At 33.2% G+C, this 21,078-nt stretch overlaps 1 pseudogene; it reads right to left on the bottom strand.

Moving 5' to 3' along the window:
* Window positions 1-14,675: 14,675 nt before the first annotated feature.
* On the bottom strand, window positions 14,676-15,703 carry LOC134231707 (uncharacterized; annotated as a pseudogene).
* Window positions 15,704-21,078: the final 5,375 nt, after the last annotated feature.

Genomic DNA, 21,078 nt, shown 5'->3' with positions numbered 1-21,078 from the left:
GTCAGTTTTGGACTTGTATTAAATGGAGGGAAGTTTACTGGTGTTTTTACTGGGTTGTGTAAAGTTAACAATGTATGGGGTAGAAATTAAAAATGATTCCATAGTATGCAATTTTTATTTTCATATAGTTGACTAATTTACTTCTCCGTTTATTATTTTGTTGCATGTACATGTATATATACATGTATTTCGTATATCTCCGTATGTGGTGGGTGTCAGTGTGTTAGATCTCTGATATAATTTTTATTTTAGATCATGGAGACAAGCTTTACCCTTTCTCCTTTGGAAAAAAAATATCAAGAATGCTTTCCTCAAACCGCCTATTATAACCCTTATTGAAGCAGCCTCGACTGGACTGCATTTGAGGTTTTCGATTGGGCCAGTGGAGATATATACTTCATGTACGTATTAATTTTTTCGATTGAAATATCACACTCGAATAATTTGAAAATAAACAAATTATTTTTTAAAAAGAAATTCGGAAAATGTTAAATCAAACTTTTCTCAACATCCTTGTCATACTGCACTCTTATCCATTAGTTACAGAACTGTATCGCTATGGTTTTATATATTAGTCTTTGACCATGAGGCTACAAATCCCGAAATACATAAAAAGGTGCAATTTACGGCACAAGAGTTTTCGCGGACTTTTGGGGAAAATTTCTTTACTTTCCAGCATTGGTCAATCACTCTCTAACTCAAATCACATTCTGTAACCAATTTGGTATTTTATCCACCTTGCAACAAACTTTAAATGTCGTCTCTACAGACGAAGAAATCGCTCGATTGAAATTATTTGTTGAATTACTGAAATTCACTTCAAGCCATTTTATCGTCTGTACAGAAGAAAATGAAGAGTTCAAAGGTGAATAAAATATACAAACTGATTACAGAATGTGTTTATCATTAGCGAGTGAAAGGTGGTTGGTTGACATATGCTGTTAAGTGAATAAATGCTCCTAAAACTTGCGCCGTAAATTGCACATTTTTTTTGCATTACGGGATTTGTACTGTAGCGTTATGGCGAAAGACCGATAAATTAAACCATAACGCTACAGTTCTGCAGCCATCTTTGCCATATGTGATTTTTAATGATTATGATGCAATCTCAAAATTAGTTAATTATTTTAAATTATAATTCATAAATACGATATTTTAACATTTTTGTTGGTAGATCGGGGACATGTCCACCAACCTTGCACGGAGGGAGGTTAAGGTCGGTATGGATGGAAGATCTGCCTTGCTGACCCTTTGGGGCAGAAAGGCAGAGGAACCATCCATATCAACTGGACATCTGTATCAAATCCTTGCCATCAAAGCATCCAATGAGTTTAAAGGCCAACGAGCCTATAACTCTACCCAGAACACCATTTTCAAGGTACTTAATCAATATATATCATATGAGAAAATGTTGAATTGCTTAAATTACTTTTCATCTGCACAATTTGTTTAACTTTATTATTTGATAAAATTTGCTTGTAATATAAAAAAAACTGTGGTTATCAATTGATTAATAGGTTAATATCCGGTTATTGCTTTATAAATCAATCGTTGAAACATTTTAAATTAATTCATCACAATTGTGCATTACAACGTTCTCGGAGAAGCAAACAAATATAAACACCTGCTAATAACGTTAAGCTTTATATCCTCATATCCAATATAAATTTAAATAAATATACAATTAATGCAATCAAAGATGTAATTTTTACTTTTATCAATACATTTCATTTTTTAAAATACAGTCTTTTATATCAAATTCAAATGGCGGGTTTTACAGGTCTTGTCATATATAAATGTCATTCCCCTTTCAATACCAATTCAATAACATATCATTGCAGAGACCTTTAATGCCCAATTTACCCTTCAATTATAAAAATTTATTATTTCAGCAATGATGGCTTTCACAAAAAGGACAGAATTAAGCAGGTGCATTTCTTTTAAAGTATGCACATTTTCTGATACAATTTAAAAAATATATATATTTCTTTTTTTAAAAAATATATTTGTAATTTAATCAAGCGATACTTTCTATCTATTAAACAATAGCATATTTATAAACTGTAAACATTTTGACTTTATAGCACAAAGTTTGGAGCTATTGTAAAATTTTTTTTTTGACATAAAGACCCTTGACGAAACATTAATATCTGATTTTTACACAGGTATTTGGTTTTATAAATATATGTATGTACCTTATTGATATGTAAAAAAAAATAATTTAAAATAAAGAATTTTGTGGTATACATCAATAAGGTACATAATATTTAATAACCAAGATCTAAGTACACGTACCTGTGGATTTTAGAAAAATAAAGAACGAGGACGCTTTAGATTGGCATTCGGCAAGAATCTGGGCTTAATTGAAAAGTGAAAATTTTATCGACATATCCTATAAAATTTTAACATTTATTTTATTTATCTAGTTCCTGTGCGACAGAAACGTTAAATATTTTCCCGAAAGTGGGCTTTGATTTCCTAAAAAAAAAACTTAAAAATTGACCACATCAGATATTTGGTACAAAATTGTACATTTTGAAACATGTTTTTCTGAAATTATTCTATCTCTGGGTTTTCTCTCCATGATTTTGAAACATTATTTGTGTTTATTTTAATTCAAAGAAACAAATACACATTTTAAAAAAACGGAGAGAAGACCCATTGACAATGAAAAATGATTTTTTTTCCCAAAACAATCCAAATGTGTGAATGTGGCGCTTCTTTGTCCTTTTATAATCATCAGCATATATTAAGCGGTGATAGCTCAGTAAGTTCTGTTACTTATTCACTGCACTTGATACGAAAATTTTTTGGTTTAACCCTGGAGTGGCGCGTTATTTTTTTTTCAAGCAAAAAACCATTTCTTTTGTCAGTTTCGTTTCATCTGCTGATGTATTAAAATTTTGGTGTATTTTAATTTTGGTTCAGTTTGGTTAAAAGCGTAATCAAATCCGATCTTCTATTCTATAATATAATGTGACATGTACACGTATCAAGCTTAAGCGTCTATGCATTAAATATTTACTTTTATTTATTTTTTTTTAAACATTAGTATGTTTTGATACCCCCTAGGAAAAACGGACATAAATGTTTCAATCACACAAGGTCTTTTAAACTAAATGAAAAAAAAACCCCTTTTGGAATGGTTTGTAAAGTCTGACCAGCTATGTAACTAGCCAACCAAATCATGGACATTTAAATCATTAATGTTTCGTACAAATGATTCCTGCAGATCACACAACAAATGCCCCCATCTTCTTTATCAATAAAATGTGCAATATGTTCCCTGCTTTTGTCTCTGACGGAATGAAATTACATTGTCCATAACATATATTATAACAGGTTTAACAATAAACAAAATTATAAAATTGTTATTTTCAGGTTTTCAAAAAGGGGGTTTCTTTAAGCGTTCAACAAATTATTTCTTCCTGTTATAAGCCTGTATAATTGAATTTCCTCTCGGTGGTAGAATAAAATCAATTCCCCGCGCATGGGTGGGATTTCGTCTAGCAAATTTCTAAAATAAGATCAGTATCTAACATTCAAATATAATTTAAAACGTTGCAGGAAATACAACACAAACAAACACCTAAGGAAGAGTTTAAGGGTAGAATAGACTCAGTCTCCTTTGAAAGGTATGTAGAAGAAATATATAGAAATAAAAAAAAGTAATAAAACTATTTTTTAAATTTGTTTTATTGATTAATTGATAGAGAAAAAATAATTTAAGTATACATTTTTTTATTTTTTAAAATGTAGATTTACTTATTATCATTTTCAATTTAAAAATTATTTTAGAATTTACATGAACATAAAAGATATTATTCCTAAATTATTTCTTTAATTTCCTACGGAGACTTTTGTTCATATCAATTTGTTATAGATATTAGACTTTCATAAATCTTATTGTCCATTTCAATTATATTTATATATAAATGTTTTATAGCAATCTTATCAAGGTTGGAGAAGAGGTATATAACATATCTCAAATGCAGGTGACATCAATATTTCCAGATCAGAAGTTCACTGTAGTAGTCTTTGTTAATGGATTGAAGAGGAAGTCATAAGTTTTGGAAATGTAAGCAATCAATAGTATCTTAAGCCAATAATTAGTTGATTCGAAACTTTTTAAATTTATACATGTAATTCTCTCCTGCTACTTTAATTAAAATATATGGATGCTCTGTAGGGACATTGACTTACTTGTTATGACTAATTTGTAATGACTTACTTATTGTGACTTATTAATTATGAATTTTTTATTGCTAGTAATAACTACAACTGTAAATGTAAAGTATAGATGTGGCGAACCCGGTACCATGTGTCATATACAAATTTGAATTTTTCAATTAAAATTTGTAAATGACAATTAATTGTCATATACAAATTCTAATTGAAAAATTCAAATTTTTGTAGATGACAAATGGCTTACGTTTATAATCAATTGTAATTTAACTATTTTTGATGAATTGTAGTAAACAAACTTGCCTGTGTCATCGATCAAAAAATATTCTGTTATTATGTTATTTGTGCTAAGAGTTATTTTATTTTTGTTATCAAATGTTTATTTAAACCAAAAAATGTGGCTGAGAAATGGAGGTATTTGTATTTTCAGAAAAAAATCTTTTTGAATTTATTACTAATGACAAAAAGTGTTAGTTATATTCATGTATTTAATCATAATGGATACCAGACGCTACAAATGAAATCAAGTAACAGCTATTAAGTTACAAGAAATAATATTTAGCAAATAACAATTAAGTTATTACAAAAACATATCAACAGATTAGAACGTACATGTAGTTGTCACATTTGTATTAAAAATATTAAACTTCAATTAATTAAATCATTTTAAAACAAGCTGCACGTTCTACATAGTTATAGTTAGTTTTAACTAGCAACAAATAAATCATAACTAAATCACAACAAACAATTTATGACAAATAAGTCATAACAAATAAGTTAATGTCCTCCCAGTGCTTCCGTAAAAAACATTCTTACATTCTATTACTACAACTTCATTGAATTCAATTAACTTTTTTTCTTTTCAGAAAAATCGAAGACAACAAAAAATTAAAATAAAATGATGAAAAGGTGTCCTTGTTTGTGTGTCATATATTTTGTAGTTTGAAGTAGCAGTTTATTTTCATCAAATTAAATATGTTTTTGAATTGCCTTTAAGGTTTCGTCAAAGGCAATCATGTCCAAAATTTTATTTTTACAATAGCCTTAAAAGTATGTAAGGTATAAAGCTAAAACTTTTACAGTTTATTAATTATTTAATGGTTAACAGATAGAAAGTATCAGTTGATAAAAATAATACTTGGAATTATATTAATTGAGAAAAATTCTTCTTAAAAATGCATATAATTTCAAAAAATACACCTAATTAATTCTACGCTTTTAGTGAAAACCATCATTTCAGAAACAAAATATGTTTATCAATGAAGGGCAAGTTGGACTTGGATAGCCTCTGGAAAGTTGTTTTTCCTGTTTATTTTGTCCAAATGTTAAGACTTGAAAGTGAAAGTACACTGCATATGGCGGATTCTATAGGGGTCTTGTCTTTATACATGTCATGCTTTCAATAACAAGCTTTCAGAGACCATTTATGTCCAACTTGCCCTTCAATGATAAACATAAATTATATCTACAATGTTGGTTTTCACAAAAAGGGCAGAATGAAGCAGGTGCATTTTTTAAAAGATGCACATTTTCTGATAAAATTCTTCTCAAAAAATATCTTTATAAAAATATTTGTTATCATGTAATACTTTCTATCTATTAATCAGTGATATATTTACAAAATGCAAAAGTTTTGACTTCATACCACATATAATTTTGGAGCAATTGTAGAAATAATTTTTTAAACATGTTGACCTTTGACGAAACCTTAAAAGGTCATTGCCCCTTTTGCAAGAAATGCTTGTTATCGCTTCTCCTCCGAAACCGTAAATTGTAGAGGTATGGAACCTTCACAATGTCTTCAACTAATTTAGGAGACTCTTCAATCTATTCATTGAAAGCATTCGGTGAACCCTTCAATGAGTTATTGCCCCTTAAACTTTTTGAATTTCACAAATAATTAAAAATTTTCAAAACAAGAAGTCGTAGAGACATTGGACCAACTGCGTGAGATTCATTGACCGTTGATCTTAACATTCATGTAAAGGTCAAAGGTGAAGGTCATTCCAAAAATTAAGCTCTTTTTACATCTCTTTTGTCTTTCAACATATACCTAATGTCTATGCATCATGAATATGCACTCTTAAAGCTATTACAAACATTTAATTCTTGTCTCCTAAGATTAACCCTTTTAAAAGTTATCGCCCCTTGTGCAAAAAACCTTGTTATCGCTACTGGTAAACAATGAAACCAACTCCTATTTTTTTTTCATATACTTGTTGAAGTTCATAGATTTTCTCCTTCAAGTAAGCAATATAGAAAAAAAAGGCGATGAAATAAATCCAAATTTCTTCAATTAATTGTGTGAGTAGGGGATTTGGAAGACGTGTTTGTGGCAAAAAAATCAATTACCCCTCAATATACATTGAAGTTAGAGGTAAGTTTCTGTGATTTTTAAAAAGTTTTACAATGTAGATGTTTAACTGACCTTGTTGCCTGTTCAATTTTTATAAGTTACCTAACACTGTACCGAAGTATTTAAACATAACACTGACGCATGATTTTATTTTTTTAAACATTAACAAACCTTTTAAGTGTTGAATTCTTTTCAAACAGGTATATAAAGCAAATCTGGAAATTTAAAATCAGTGTTGATGGCATTTCGAACTTGACAGACGTGAAAATTTTATGACAGAAGCAATGATGAATGCCCCAAACAACCCTAGTTGTGTGACACCTGAAGGATTTTGGCATGTATAATCTTCCAGAATACGTGAAAAGAGAAGATATGGACATCTTGACTACAACTCTGGATGGAATTGTCAACATGCTGACTGTTATTGGTAACAAGCAAACTGATCAGAAAAACTACAACAATAGTGAATTTTGTTTGATTCGTGCAAAATTATCCAAATTAGAAGTGAAAATCATTAACAGGCAAGACAAAATGAGAGGAGCTCTTACGCAGCACTGTTAAGGCTTACTATGAGAAATCAACGGAAAATAAAAGTGCAAAAAAGGGGAATTTTTAAAATTGAATTTATTTTTATTCAGCAATTCTATTTTCACAGAACTTAAATACTTATGGAAATAGCATAGTATAACATACTCTGTACTGTGTAGAGTTTGGTCCCATCAATGGACAGTCACGTGATGAACGCATAGCAGGTACACGGAATGTAGGTCAATAACAAATTTCAATATCGCAAGGGAATACCCTAATTGAAATTAAAAATTCAAACTATTTATTGCTTCTGTGTACTTTGTAGTTTCTGAAAAGTGCTGCTGCTTTGAATAGAATTCGCATTTTAATACTTTAATGTTTAAGTAAATAGGCCAATGTCGAAATATTTAACAAAAATGGAACTCGTAAGTTTACTTACCTCGTCATTGGTCATTTGAAAAATTATTTTGTTAAAACAGATTCTGATTGCACACATAAGTACTCTGAAGTTGACATCAAGAAGATGCTTGAGTTTCTGATTGACAATATCTATGTGGTTTTTGGAGACTAGGTATTCCAACAATCTATTGGAATTCCCATGGGTACAAATTGCGCTCCATTATTAGCTGACTTATTTTTATATTCATATGAAGCAGAATTTATACAAAATCTGTTACGTGAAAAGAAGAAAACACTTGCTGTGGCCTTCAACTCGACATTTAGATATATCGACGACGTTTTGTCAATTAATAATGATAATTTCCATACCTACGTCGACACGATATATCCTGATGAGCTTGAGATAAAAGATACCACAGAGTCCGATACTTCTGCTTCATACTTGGATATTTTACTTGAAAAAGACACCAATGGTTATCTAACAACCAAGCTATATGATAAACGTGATGACTTTAACTTTTCTATCGTCAACTTCCCTTACTTATGCAATATACCTTCATCACCTGCATACGGAGTATTTATATCTCAGTTGATTCGATACGCAAGAGCATGCTCTACGTATGAACAATTTCTTAAACGAGGTAAATTATTGACAAGCAAGTTGATGAAACAGGAATATCAACAGTCTCGTTTAAAGTCATCATTTCGTAAATTCTATGGTCGATACAATGACCTTGTCAGCAAATACAATTTATCGTTGAATGAAATGCTGACTGACGTTTTTCATACCAATTGTTAGTCCATTATTTATACACTGAATTGACCACGGATTTTTTCCGTTATATCCTGATTATGACAACGAGCACACGGCGGGTGTGACCGGTCGGCAGGGGATGCTCACTCCTCCATGGCACCTGATCCCACCTCTGATGTTTCGGAGGTCCGTGTTTGCTCTGCTCATATTTTGTATATTTGTTTAATGGACGTTGAGATTGAATACTGTTCGTTATTTCCATATCCTTATGTTAGAATTTTATCAAATATTTTGTATATTTATAAAATCACGGCATCGAACTAAAGAAAGCAGCAGCACTTTTCAAGTTAAGGAATATATCTCTTATTTATATTTGAAAAATTGTTCAGATCTATGCAGTGTATGCCCTTGCAAACCTCGATGAAAAATAAACGTAACCTGTACATAAAAAACGACATAATTGATAAAATACATTCTCTTTGTAGTTAATAAACAATCGCACTAAACAAAGGCTATGCCTTGGTATTAATCAACTATTTAAAATCTGTAAATAGTATTCCGTTTAATAATAAAACACCTTTTTCATTGATAAACAATGTCTCAATTTTCCTTTCACAGCACACGAAGTACGTCATTTTTACCAGTATGACGTCATGTTTACGAGTTCATCACAATGAGTGCTTAGTTTGTAATCAGCTATACAAGGGATTTAACTAGCAACTTTTTTAATGCATTGATTAGTCATAATGTTGTTTATTATGCGAATACTATTCAGCGTTGCAAATTATTTCATTTACACGTGCTATGAGAACTGCATGTACATAAATATCATATTTTTGAGTGACGTCATAGTATACTTTTCCCGTATAAATTAGGCCACGCCCCCTTATTCAAGCCTTAACAATGCTGCGTACCAGAAAAAAGAAGGACAGGGGGGATACGGAGATACTGAGAAAACTAAACAGAAGGATCCATGCTACATCTGTAAAGAGTTAGGATATTGGGCCACGGATTGTCCCAGAAAAAAACAGGATTTGTGCTACAAGTGCTCAAAAGAATTATAAGCAGTATATTGCACATACTTGCCCCCACCAACAGTCAAATTTTGAAAACTTATTGAAATGTGCTGAATTCAATTAATTGTATGAGAAATATGAATTAACAGAACATATAGTTTCAAAGCAGTTTATTCACAATCTCTCTTTTTATGACGACAAAAACTAGTCCGATTTTATATCCTTTTTACAGAAAGAGGACAAAATTTCAACAATTTAAGCTTTAAAATTTATAGAGTGCAAGTTTGTTATGGTACAATATTTACATATTTCATAGATATTATCACTCTACACATTATATCCAAATATTGATCCTGAACACACATGCGCTCGGTGACTTTTAACTCAAAATATCGACGAAATATGTACATGTTTCTCTAGAATTCATTAAAACTGAAATTTATGTCATGTTTGTGACGTCATTACGTACATATGACGTCTTTACTTATGGAAATATTCAGTGCTTTGAAGTAATCATTAACTGCCCTGTTTAAGAACTTAATTCAATATACCTCCATCATGGTTATTATCGAATAAAGTCCTTTGGCCATTGGGCTAAAAAGTGTGCAGAGAATGAGGAGGATCAACAATACGTTAAGGAAATAGAAAACTGGAGAAAAAGCCTCAAGAACCCAAGACTTCAGGGAAACACCAGACCAAACCTTTAGTTAAAGAAGGAGACAAAAAAGGAACACAACAGAGAGATCCCAGGACCCAACACTACTAACACAAGGAAAATATCCCTGACGACCAATAAGGCCCAAAGAAGAAAAGGCAAATTGATGTATTTTCATTCTGAATAAAACTCTGTTATTGTCTTTGATTTTGTTTTCGAAAAATCCAGTTAAAACTGGCTAGACTTTGACTGTGAAAGAAAACGTGACGTCATTATCACATTCTGGACTCGCTGCCAAAATCGTAGTAGCAGCGTTTAGTCTTAAGCTATCATGTAAGTGCCCTATTGGAAATATAAGGAATGTTTACTGAGTGGACCCACCTAGCCCCAAGGGTTAGGGTTGGGGGTTGGTAGGGTAAGTGGCTAGGGTTAAGGCTGTATTCAGTTGACCAACCCAGCGGCTCAGTCAATCAGAATTGATCACGTGATTCTCTAAGCAAATCAGAACCGTCCCCTACCGGGACGCCTAATACTAATGATTTCTTCTTTTCTTGTATTGAAAATGTTTGGTGCTGTATTTCAGTGATCCAAACGACACAGTGGCAATGCAACAAATCAACGACAGTGAAGCAGTTATTAAGGTCCCCTCCACAGAACCTTTGCCTATGTTAGTCTATCCTGTATTTCAGTACATACCAACAGAGGTAAGAATGTGGAACAGTTGATGACTGGATACCTAAATCTTGTCATAAGTATGGTTTGATAGGAGTAAAGGTTTTCACTGGAGATTCCTTTCACAGGAACTGCGTTATTGATTGCTGTTTAATGTCCCTCTCCAGAATTTTTCTCTGATATGTAGAGCTCACCATTGCCGGTGAAGATCTGCAAATTTAGGCCTATGCTCGGCACTTACACTTTTTGAGCAAGGAAGGATCTTTATCGTGCCGTACCTTCTGTGACACGGGGCCTCGGTTTGTGTTTGTACGATCTCATCCGAAGGACCGCCCCATTCAGTAGCCTTTTACGACAAACAAGGTGGTATTGAGGACGTATTCTAACCCGGATCCCCAAGGGGAAGAACTGCTTGAGAAACCTGATTTCAGAGTTAAAACTAATGCTGAAATAGAGGAAGCTATGACTTCTACCGTGGATTTTCCAGTTTCCTCAGTTTGGGAGAGTATGCATTAATTTGTTAGGTAAATAAAATGGACAAGTTTTCAAGTACCAGGGACGTATACACTAGGGTTGTAAGTCCCTGGTGTAACAGAACAAAAGACGTACAGAAAAAAATGAAAGGGGCACTTTAGAATCCTAACTCAAACACTTTTGATTCACTGTGCTTATATAAAAACGTATTTAGAAATGTAAAAGATATCTAGAGGTACTGTGAGCAATGAGCTCACTAAATGATACTCCCGCCTCCCAAATTGTTCAATGAGCTCAATAATTGATAACCCCCCCCCCAAAAATCTTTATAACTGATGACAAAGTCCATGTTTTGCCGTAGCCGGGAAACCCAAAATATGTGTCAGATCAAAAAGTAAAATAGGAGGTCACAATGGCAATATGTTACATTGTATATAGATTCTGTGAAAGTTCATCAAATTTCACTCAATGGTTTAAGAGGAGTCGCGGACAGAAGGACGTACAGACGGACGGACGTGCTGAATTAACGATTACTGTATACCCTCCCGCTTTTCAAGCGGGGGTATAATGAATCTCACATAATAAAACGGTTAAGGCTGACTATGTTGAGAAATTCCACAAACAGTGGATTTTTTAAGTCAATAAAACACTGTTAAACATATTAAATCTTTGGATATGGGATAACCCGTTCCTGTTCCTTTTTAAAGTTCTCTCTTAGCGTCTGTATTATAAGATTTCTTCATTATTAACCTGACATTGCTGCATGAAGGTAACACTAGCCTGCGATACACTGATATTAAAGCGAATAGTCACTGCACGACTTCTCTGGATTAATTGAATAGCAAAGTGACAGGTCGTGCCTAAACAATTCATACAGAGTTATGAATTGGACATATTTTCTCGAGAAGAGGGTTTGAAAAGAGAAATAAAATCATAATCTATCATTACCAAATGCGTAATAATTAGGTAATATCTTTATTACGGAGTGCATAATATTAGTTATCCAGATAACGAATTTATTTCCTTTGTACCCATCGAAATGCTTTATCATCAGAATGTGTCCCAATCTATCGATTAGATAACTACGTACTACAATGCATCGTGACGTCATGTTATTTGGTTTTTATCATAGAGAATGTATGCATTGTGACGTCACGTTTTATTTACACCCGGCTCAAGTCGGGTGCACGGATATTTACACCCGACTTTGTAACCAATCAAAGCTCGTGTTACAAACTAGATAGGAAATAAGTAGTATTGTATAATCGGAAAAAATCTGAAACCGATTATCGGTTAATAATCGGAGTCCGAATTTAGTGATTAATCGAATTAATCGGTTCCCATGCATATGTGAAATAAAGGATATATGACTCTATAAAATGTTTATTTTTTGTCTATTTAATGTAACTAACAACTTATTAATATGAAATTTAGCAAGTACAATAACAAATATGAAAATGAAACGAAAATCTGAATGAATTTCAGTATTTTTTCTAGTGACCTTTAATTAAAATGAAATGAAAATTTGAATGAATTTTCTATTGATCTTTAAAGCCGCTTGGTCCGATTCTAATCGCTAAAAATATATATTCGATTTTATTATTGAAAAATAATTGTCCATAAATTGTTTCAACTTTTGGCAAATTATATGCCCAAAGTCCTTTTCTTTTAAAAGATATCAAAATTCAAAAGTTAAAAAAATAATTTTTGTTAGGTCAGACAAAAAATAATCCTATGTTGATCATTTTTGATATTGTGTGAAATCACCTTCGAAAAATTAAATTCATCGCTTACATGTTTATCTCATGAATAACGAACCCGAGCATTTTTTTTTCAGACAAAGTACATATTTATAACCCGTACACGGACATTATTTTAGCTCCTTTCAAAAAAATCATTTAAAATATCTGATCTTCCTCTATTCTTTAAATATGCATATTAATATAAAAAAGTACTATGGATTGTATTCAATTAATTTCTTAATTTTGAAAAGATGTATTATGACTAAGGCTTCTTATAATAGAGAAAAAATGCTCGGGTTAGAATTATCTTCATTATAAGATAAAGCCGATAAACTTATTTTTTTTCAAAATTGTCTTCACAACAGATCTTTACTTCCGTCGGAAACTACTGTTTGTCAATAAGGTTTTTGATCAGCGTTTTCCATGTAAGGATTGTTGTAACAACCTATTAAATCAATCTTATAATTTCTTTTTATACATTATCTATGTAATGAAGTACTTTTATTGTGTACGATAATACGTGCCTGTTTCGGGTTAAGCGGCTTTAAACAATTTTTCAAGCAAAAATCATAAAGTATTTTAATATATTTGTTTTGCTTTTGAGTTAACCTCTGGTGAAATGTTTAACATTTTTAATTTAATTGTAGAACACTGCTTAAAAATTCTGAAAAACGCACGATTTCTGTCCGATAATTACCGGAGGACCAGTAGCTTGCATAGCGTTTTCCCAAACTTCTTACCAAGGACAACAGAGCGTAAAATTGATATAGTAACTTGATTGGCGCACGTTCGCCTGCAGAGTTTGCAAACAGCTCTTGACATGTCTAAGTTTTGTTTCGTTGGCGGACCGGCTGCCTTTCTGTAAAATCCAAAGTATTTCCATACCTCCGACTTCGATTTAGTGCTGGGTAAGGAAGTATTTCTCGCTGGTCGTCCTCGTTGTCTGCGATACAGGGCGCCGCCGTCTTTGGTATTCGACTATGGTGGCAGAAGGTAGTTTCGAATAAAGTACCGGTCAAAAAAAGAGAAACCTGAGGTTTGAAAGCATACTATAGGTAATTTTATAGCTAGAATTGTTTATAGGTGCATTTGGAGGGATTTGGTGGCCTTGTATGTTTTATTGAAATATAACGCTTTAGTGTCACTACTACTGTATATGGGATATGGACTAGAAATACGAAACTAAGCTCAAAACCCGCTCTACCGGTATTTCACCAGAAAAGTCGGGTGGGTTCACAGGATGAATTGTAGCTTAAAAACGAGATGGTTGAGCTATTATCTCTTTCTGTTCATTGGTATGTACAAATGTTATTCTGCAATTTATGTGGTAGCTTAGGTCAGGCGCACGGGCCTGGAAGCAGATGCAGCTGCGGCGAAATAGTGAAAATAAGATTGTCCCTGCGCCATCTTTAGGGCTCATTGTGTAAGTTGTACATGTTATATTCATAAAAGCTTCAAATTTCTCAAGGGACTACTTCATACTATCATTAACTGTAGAGGGAATTTAAAATTTTTCAATGCACATTTTTAAAGCAGCTCAATGTTAAGTAAACCGTCACTCAAACGTTTTCATTGCAAAGCAAAAAACTATCATCTGCCACCTTCAAACAAAGCATCAATTTTTAGTAATGTAAATTTTAATCTGTGAGTCTTCTTAATCCAAACACCTCGGCAAATTGTGTTATATCTGATTTTCATGCAAAAGGGTTTATTTATGTAAGTCAATTTAAAAAAAAAATACTTTGTTTCTGTTATTTAAAATCTGTACAGTTAGGTATATTCACTAAAAAGCAAGGGAGTTACTCTTTTCCAGCATACATTTTTAAAGGCTTTAAACCACCAGCATAATAAATCATATAAGATTCAGGCATTTTTTGCCAGAGTAAAAAGCTTGCTATTGGTTTACACCAGCGACATTAGTAAGATGGACAACGTTTTGCAAATTTTTTGTTTCATTTGAGTACGCTACTCTGAAAGAATTTGACAGGAGAAAATCTTCAATGTTTTCCACATTATCAACACTGAGGTGACTAGCAATACACATTGTAAGTTATGTTGAGGAGAAAATTGATAGCTTTACTTTCTGGTCTCCATAAGAGAAGCAGAGAGTAACATTCATTGATTTTTGTCAGGTTTCTTTCGCCATTTTCATTTTGAACGATGGGCAACTGATGAATTTAGAAACATCATCTGGCAGGACAACTTTTCCCTTACACATTTCACACGAAAAGTGCATCACTAAACCCACTTGGGTTATTTTTCCTTCCTTTTCAATGAGATCATTATCTTCAGATGCCTGTAAACAATTTACCAAATCATCAATTCTTTCAATGCTTGTAGCTTTCGTAACCGCAGTTGTTTTTACATTTTGGAACAGGCGGGTTGAGAGTTGATCTATTCTGTAACTTTTGCCAAATTCTAGCTTCGTCACCATGTCATCCCAAAGTGTTAATTTCATTGTTGCAGAGCTATCTCCAACGATCACTTCTTGCTTTTGAATTTGAAGTTTTCTGACTATTTGTACTGATACTGGTCTTGCCGTCAGAAGCTTGACGTCAACAGCAACCTAATCAAAACATAATGATTAATAAGTTAAAATAAACCGCATGTGTTTCATATGCTTCATTACGAATACTGGTACACAGAACAATTCTTTTCGTTAAAGCTTAACACTATGGGTAAATTTCTTTATATTCACACTATAAAATCATAGTGCCCCCCCCCCCCTAAATGAGTAATATAAATAACTTTCACTGCGTGGTTTTTAATTTCTAATTTCATATCGTACGAGGCAAATGAATGGGCCAATCTGTTTGCCCTGGGGTGCGACCAGTTTTGGTGGATAGGGGGAGCCTGGTAGCTGAGGTCTGTAGGTGCTGGGTTTAATGCATCTGTCCGACTAACACTCCACTTTGGTCCCATAATTCATGTAGACGGGAGGTCAATCGGCTAGACATGCCGAGCTGATAATATTTACTTGTCTTAGCTTTTATGTCTTGCAGCATCTTAATATCCGTGTATACTTTTTCTTTGCAATTTCTAATACGTCGATCAGTCAAACCTTTCCGTAGTATTCTTCCAACTGAATTTCATTCTTCCTGCCATTTTGGATTTATTGAAGGACCACGGAAAGCCTCTCCTTCTGCCTCTCCAGTCACAAAATCAGTCCAGAAGGCAGTGTGCACTTCTCGTGAAACCTGTCTCTGGTCACTTCTCTTCTCACCGATAAATCTGAGTGTTAAGTTTAGTATGTTTTTGTCCTTAAATATATTCACCATTTCTTCAATAATATTTAAGAAATAAGGTATCATTTTTAAACATCTATCGGGATATAAATACGGGTCGGTCACGAGATTAAATTCCATAAAGCCCGAATGATGAATTTAATCTCGTACCGACCCGTATTTATAGCCCGATAGATGTTTTAAAATGATACCTTATTACTTATATTTACATTTGTGACTAATTCATACTTTATATTTGCATAATTGTGACTTTTAACGTGTGAAATGCATTATTTTTCAAACCCAACGGCATGTATGTAATTCACTGAACGCGCGTCGACCCTTTATGACGTCACTGAGAAATTACGTCAAACGATTATCCAAACGCACATCTATGACCTCTTGACCCCATACCTGTATTTATACAGTTATAGATATGCCTTCCTTTCAGTAGTGTTATATAAAGGAAAACATTTGCAAATGTAAATATTAACAGTTAATTCAGCTGGTGTTGTGGGATGTGGGGATATTGGGCTTCTATCTCTAAATTCTGCAGTGAGCTATAAAGCAGTAAGTTCCACATACACCTTTATTAGTTGTTATGAATATTTTTGCCATTGCTTTACATGTAAAAAAAAATCAACAACCAATTAATCTTACTTGAAAATGGTTTTTTTTCGTTAAATATTGGATGACCCCTATTTCTCCATGTTTTTAAAACTGTTATCTCGAAATAATACATACGGTATGTTCCTAACACTTTAAAAATGTTTTTATTTAAGGCCACCTGGCCCTGAAATTGAGATAATCGAAAATCTCGTCTATTTATCCTGCCATGTCGGTTTGCAAGATAATTCGGTCCAATGTGCTTCGTACAGATGCAAGCTACACGAGTAATTAATAAAGGAGTAAAAAAAAGTTTAAGTCATTGAACCTGTATAATTCTTTAAAAATATTCTCAAAAATGACAAAGCCATAAATCATCCTATATATATGGAAGCATGTTAAGGTAGTGTATTTTCAAGTTTGTTCAAATCATGACCCCCAAGGGTAGGGTGGGGCCAAAATGGCCGACCAAAGTTTTACATAGAAATATATAAAAAAAATTCTTTAAACGTCTTCTCAAGAATGAAAAAGGCATAATTCATCATATTTATATGGAAGCATGCTCAAGTAGTGTTGATTTAAATTTGATCAAATCATGACCCCCAGGGGTAGGGCGGGGCACAAATGGCGACCAATTTTTTTAAAGATATCTATAGGAAAATTCTTTAAAAATAATTTTCTTAAAAATAGCAAATCCATGGTTGGGCATGGGAATTTGATTTAAACTTTACAATAAAAAGCCATTTTCTACTTTTTCCTACCCTTAGTGATCAGGTAAGCGATGTGCCCCATGGTCCTCTTGTTTAATGGATGGCACTATAGCTCTCCGGTCTAGCAATATATATTTTTCGGAGAGTTACAGTTCTGCTGCTACACTTCCCCAGGGTTCTCCATGAGCTGTTTTACTGTGTTGCCGCCGACACAGTAAAATTTTCTTAGTAACGATTCAAATTTAATGCGAGCGACACAGTTAAAATTTTTTTATGACACAGTAAAATCTTTGATAATTAGAAATTCTAAACATAAATTCACTCTTACTTAATGAGATTTAAATCAAACAATTCTACCGGCTTTCAATACTTAACGACGGAGCACTTAATTATTAGGGCTTCTCCTGGCATTATGATAAATCAATTACTAGTATCTCCTAGACCTTCGGCGGACTTCAGGCATGAAGGAACAAAGATAAATAATTTAATTTCACACATCCATGCAATGGTTAATTGGTAATTGCATTAAAATAAATTATTTTTTTTTAATATTTAAACTTGTCTTTTCTAAAGAACCACTGATCTACTCTTAGTCCTGTAAGTGAACCATAAAATCGTACCGAAGTTGTTCCATTTATGTAAATGAATTGCTTAAAATTTTCAAGATGTTCAAATAAGGAACTCCTTCCCTAATAACTGTTCTGAAGTTTCTTTTTTGTGTAATTCTGCAATACGATTTAGAAAACTGACTAATACTAGCTCACGGCAAATTTACTCAAAAAATGTTGAGTACTCCGACTGTATCGACAAGAATTTCCTCCGCTTTTCAGAACACGGTTTTCACCATCAATATTTACGACCACACCATTTTTGTAAAGAATTATCGATTTATTTAAAGGTGTGTGCATGTTCTTTAGTTATTATTAGAATAAAGTTTCAGTTGCGATTTTGATCTCGAAAATACTGCGAAATTTTAGTGCTTTGCGTAAACTCTGCAACACAGTAACATTTAGAATGATGGAGAACCCTGGACTCCCCCCCCCCCCCCCCCCTCAGTTTGAAGAAATGGGAGTGCACAATTTAACAAACCACTGAAGTTATCGTTTGTGGCATATCAGATGTGCACAACTACAGGAATGAGAAAAACAAAGAAAAGAAAATGTGGACGATCAGCTTTGCCGAAGAGTCGATCTCCATTTAGCAAGAATATGTCTCCAAGTTTGTTTTGGGACATTGTGTACTTTTTATCAATGTAATTATGAGAAGGGTGTGGAGATAACGAGCAATTTTCAATCTCATAAAAGTCAAACACAACACAAAATAAGAGTATAAACAAACACGAACTTTTGAAACATCATCGGTCACTAGCTGCCAACACTTACGATTTTGGCGCAAGTCATCCGAATGAAAATGTACATTGTTGTGAAGCCCATTTTGATTAGATTGGGGACAAGACTTTCGCCAAGTGTTTGTGGAATACGGATATTACGAGCCGTTCTCCCTTTTGCCAAAAGTTTAGCTTTGTCTGCACCCGTTTTAGTAAAAGGTGTAGATAATACTGTAAACTTTCTGGGAATGGTTAATACTGAAATGATCAGAATGTCACCAATAAGATACGTGTATCTCTGTTTGTTCTTCGAAGGATTATGTGCAGACTGCATACCGCTATATATTTGATTCTCATGGAGAAAAAAGAAAACTATCCATTCGTTTTGATTTACTGTGTAGGAATCAATGGATATGATGGAAGTTTTTAATCATAAATACACCTATTACTATTACATACTTTTAAAATGGACAGTTTGGACACAGTTTACATTCATTTTAGGCACAAGCTGGCCCATTCTAGAAGTGTATGAGTATATGCAGGATTAGGAATTTTAAGCGGAATGAGTGTGTATTTATGCCTTAAAATAACAATACTTATTATAAATACTATTTTTATCATTTGCATGTGTTTATTATTACATTTTGCAAACTTCGAAATTTGCCGGGATTCCTAAAAGCTATTTCTATATAATCTGTTTTAGGACTACTCTTAATTTTACCAGTTCCTGTGCTGTGATTGTCGCGCCTTTTTAAGCAAAGAAACTCTTTGGAACTCACCCTTTTCCTGAAAAGAAGTCAAAATAGTAAGAAGTGTGTTAGCTTATGTGCACCAAGGATGTGTCATTTGTCAACCATACAATGGAGTTCAGTGTACAGCGACATTACTTTTCGCTTTAGTAACATTCATGCAATATATTTCATACATTTCAAACATGTCGAGTTCCGTTTTAGACCAGATTGAAGAGATCTGTATAGGTACATTACGGCACGTGGGGTAGGAGATATTCACGGTTATTTTTCTCATCGTGAATAACCTTCAAATTTACCTGACTGGGTTGATAATTATGGGGAGGTTCATTACTTTTATGATATATTTTATGGGCCTGTAAACTCGAAAGCGCTGATTGATAATACTGGTTCCATTACTTTTTATGAAGCGTTTTGAAGGTATAAATTTGTCGTCTTTTTTATTACATTTTAAGATATCACAGTTGCACTGTATTATGATAACATGAATGCTTGATTCACATCAGAGAAATGGTATAGTTTTACTAATCGTAATGGTCTTTGTTCACATTTAGCAATGCGGATGAATTTTTGCAGTACATAACAACTATGTATTCCCCTTCTCAATATGAAATGACACCAGTTAAATTCAATTGGTTTTCAACAAAAATTTGAACAACATTGAACAACAAAATTGAAGCATCAATGAAAAAAGGATCCTTGTTAAAATTAAGGTATTTTGTACCCTTTTTAAAATACAGCTGAAAAACAGCTGGTGAAGGATAAGTGTTTTTGTGGTGGAAAGGAAAAAAGAAAGAATGAAAAAAACATCAGAGTAACCTTCCTTTATTTCACTGAATCCAAGCAAGATGGGACGTCTACTGTCGTAAAAGACACTCTGCGAGCAATCATGAAAAACAATTTTGAAATTGAGTCCAAATCTGCATGTTTGAGTTGTCTTCTTGAAATGTTACCTAAAAAACTTAAACGTCACTTTAATGCAAGAAACTCTTGAAAAAGCCCAAAGCATTATCACACCTGTCTCGCAAAGGAAGACAGTCAAGGAAACGAAGGATTTGTCTTCAAGGGAATTGGTCAAAAGAAATATAACTCATCATCTACAGAAAAAACACAAGCTCAAAGTCAATCAAAAAAGATAATTATTCTATTTATTGCTGTTGAAAAGTTTCTTTTCCCAACTGCTCAAAGAAGGATATGGAAATAACGAACAGTTTTCAATCTCAAAGTCCTTTAGACAATTCAAAATAGGAGCAGAGCAAACATCCGAAACATCAGAGGTGGGATCAGGTGCCATGGAGGAGTGAGCACCCCCTGCTGGTCGTTCACACCCGCCGTGGGCTCGTTGTCATAATCAGGAAGTAATGGAAAAAATCTGTGGTCAATTCAGTGTATAAATAATGGACTAACAATTGGTATGAAAAACGTCAGTCAGCATTTCATTCAATGATAAATTGTATTTGCTGACAAGGTCATTGTATCGACCATAGAATTTACGAAATGATGACTTTAAACGACACTGTTGATATTCTTGTATCATCAACTAGCTTGTCAATAATTTACCTCGTTTAAGAAATTGTTCATACGTAGAGCATGCTCTTGCGTATCGAATCAACTGAGATATAAATACTCCGTATGCAGGTGATGTAGGTATATTGCTGCATAAGTAAGGGAAGTTGACGAT

Source organism: Saccostrea cucullata, unplaced genomic scaffold, assembly GCF_032062105.1.
Source record: "Saccostrea cucullata isolate Sc308-1 unplaced genomic scaffold, CSIRO_AGI_Scuc_v1 ctg3765, whole genome shotgun sequence".
Classification (NCBI taxonomy): Eukaryota; Metazoa; Mollusca; class Bivalvia; order Ostreida; family Ostreidae; genus Saccostrea; species Saccostrea cuccullata.
The sequence above is the reverse complement of the archived record's forward strand: the minus strand, read 5'-3'. Positions and strand labels throughout refer to the sequence as shown.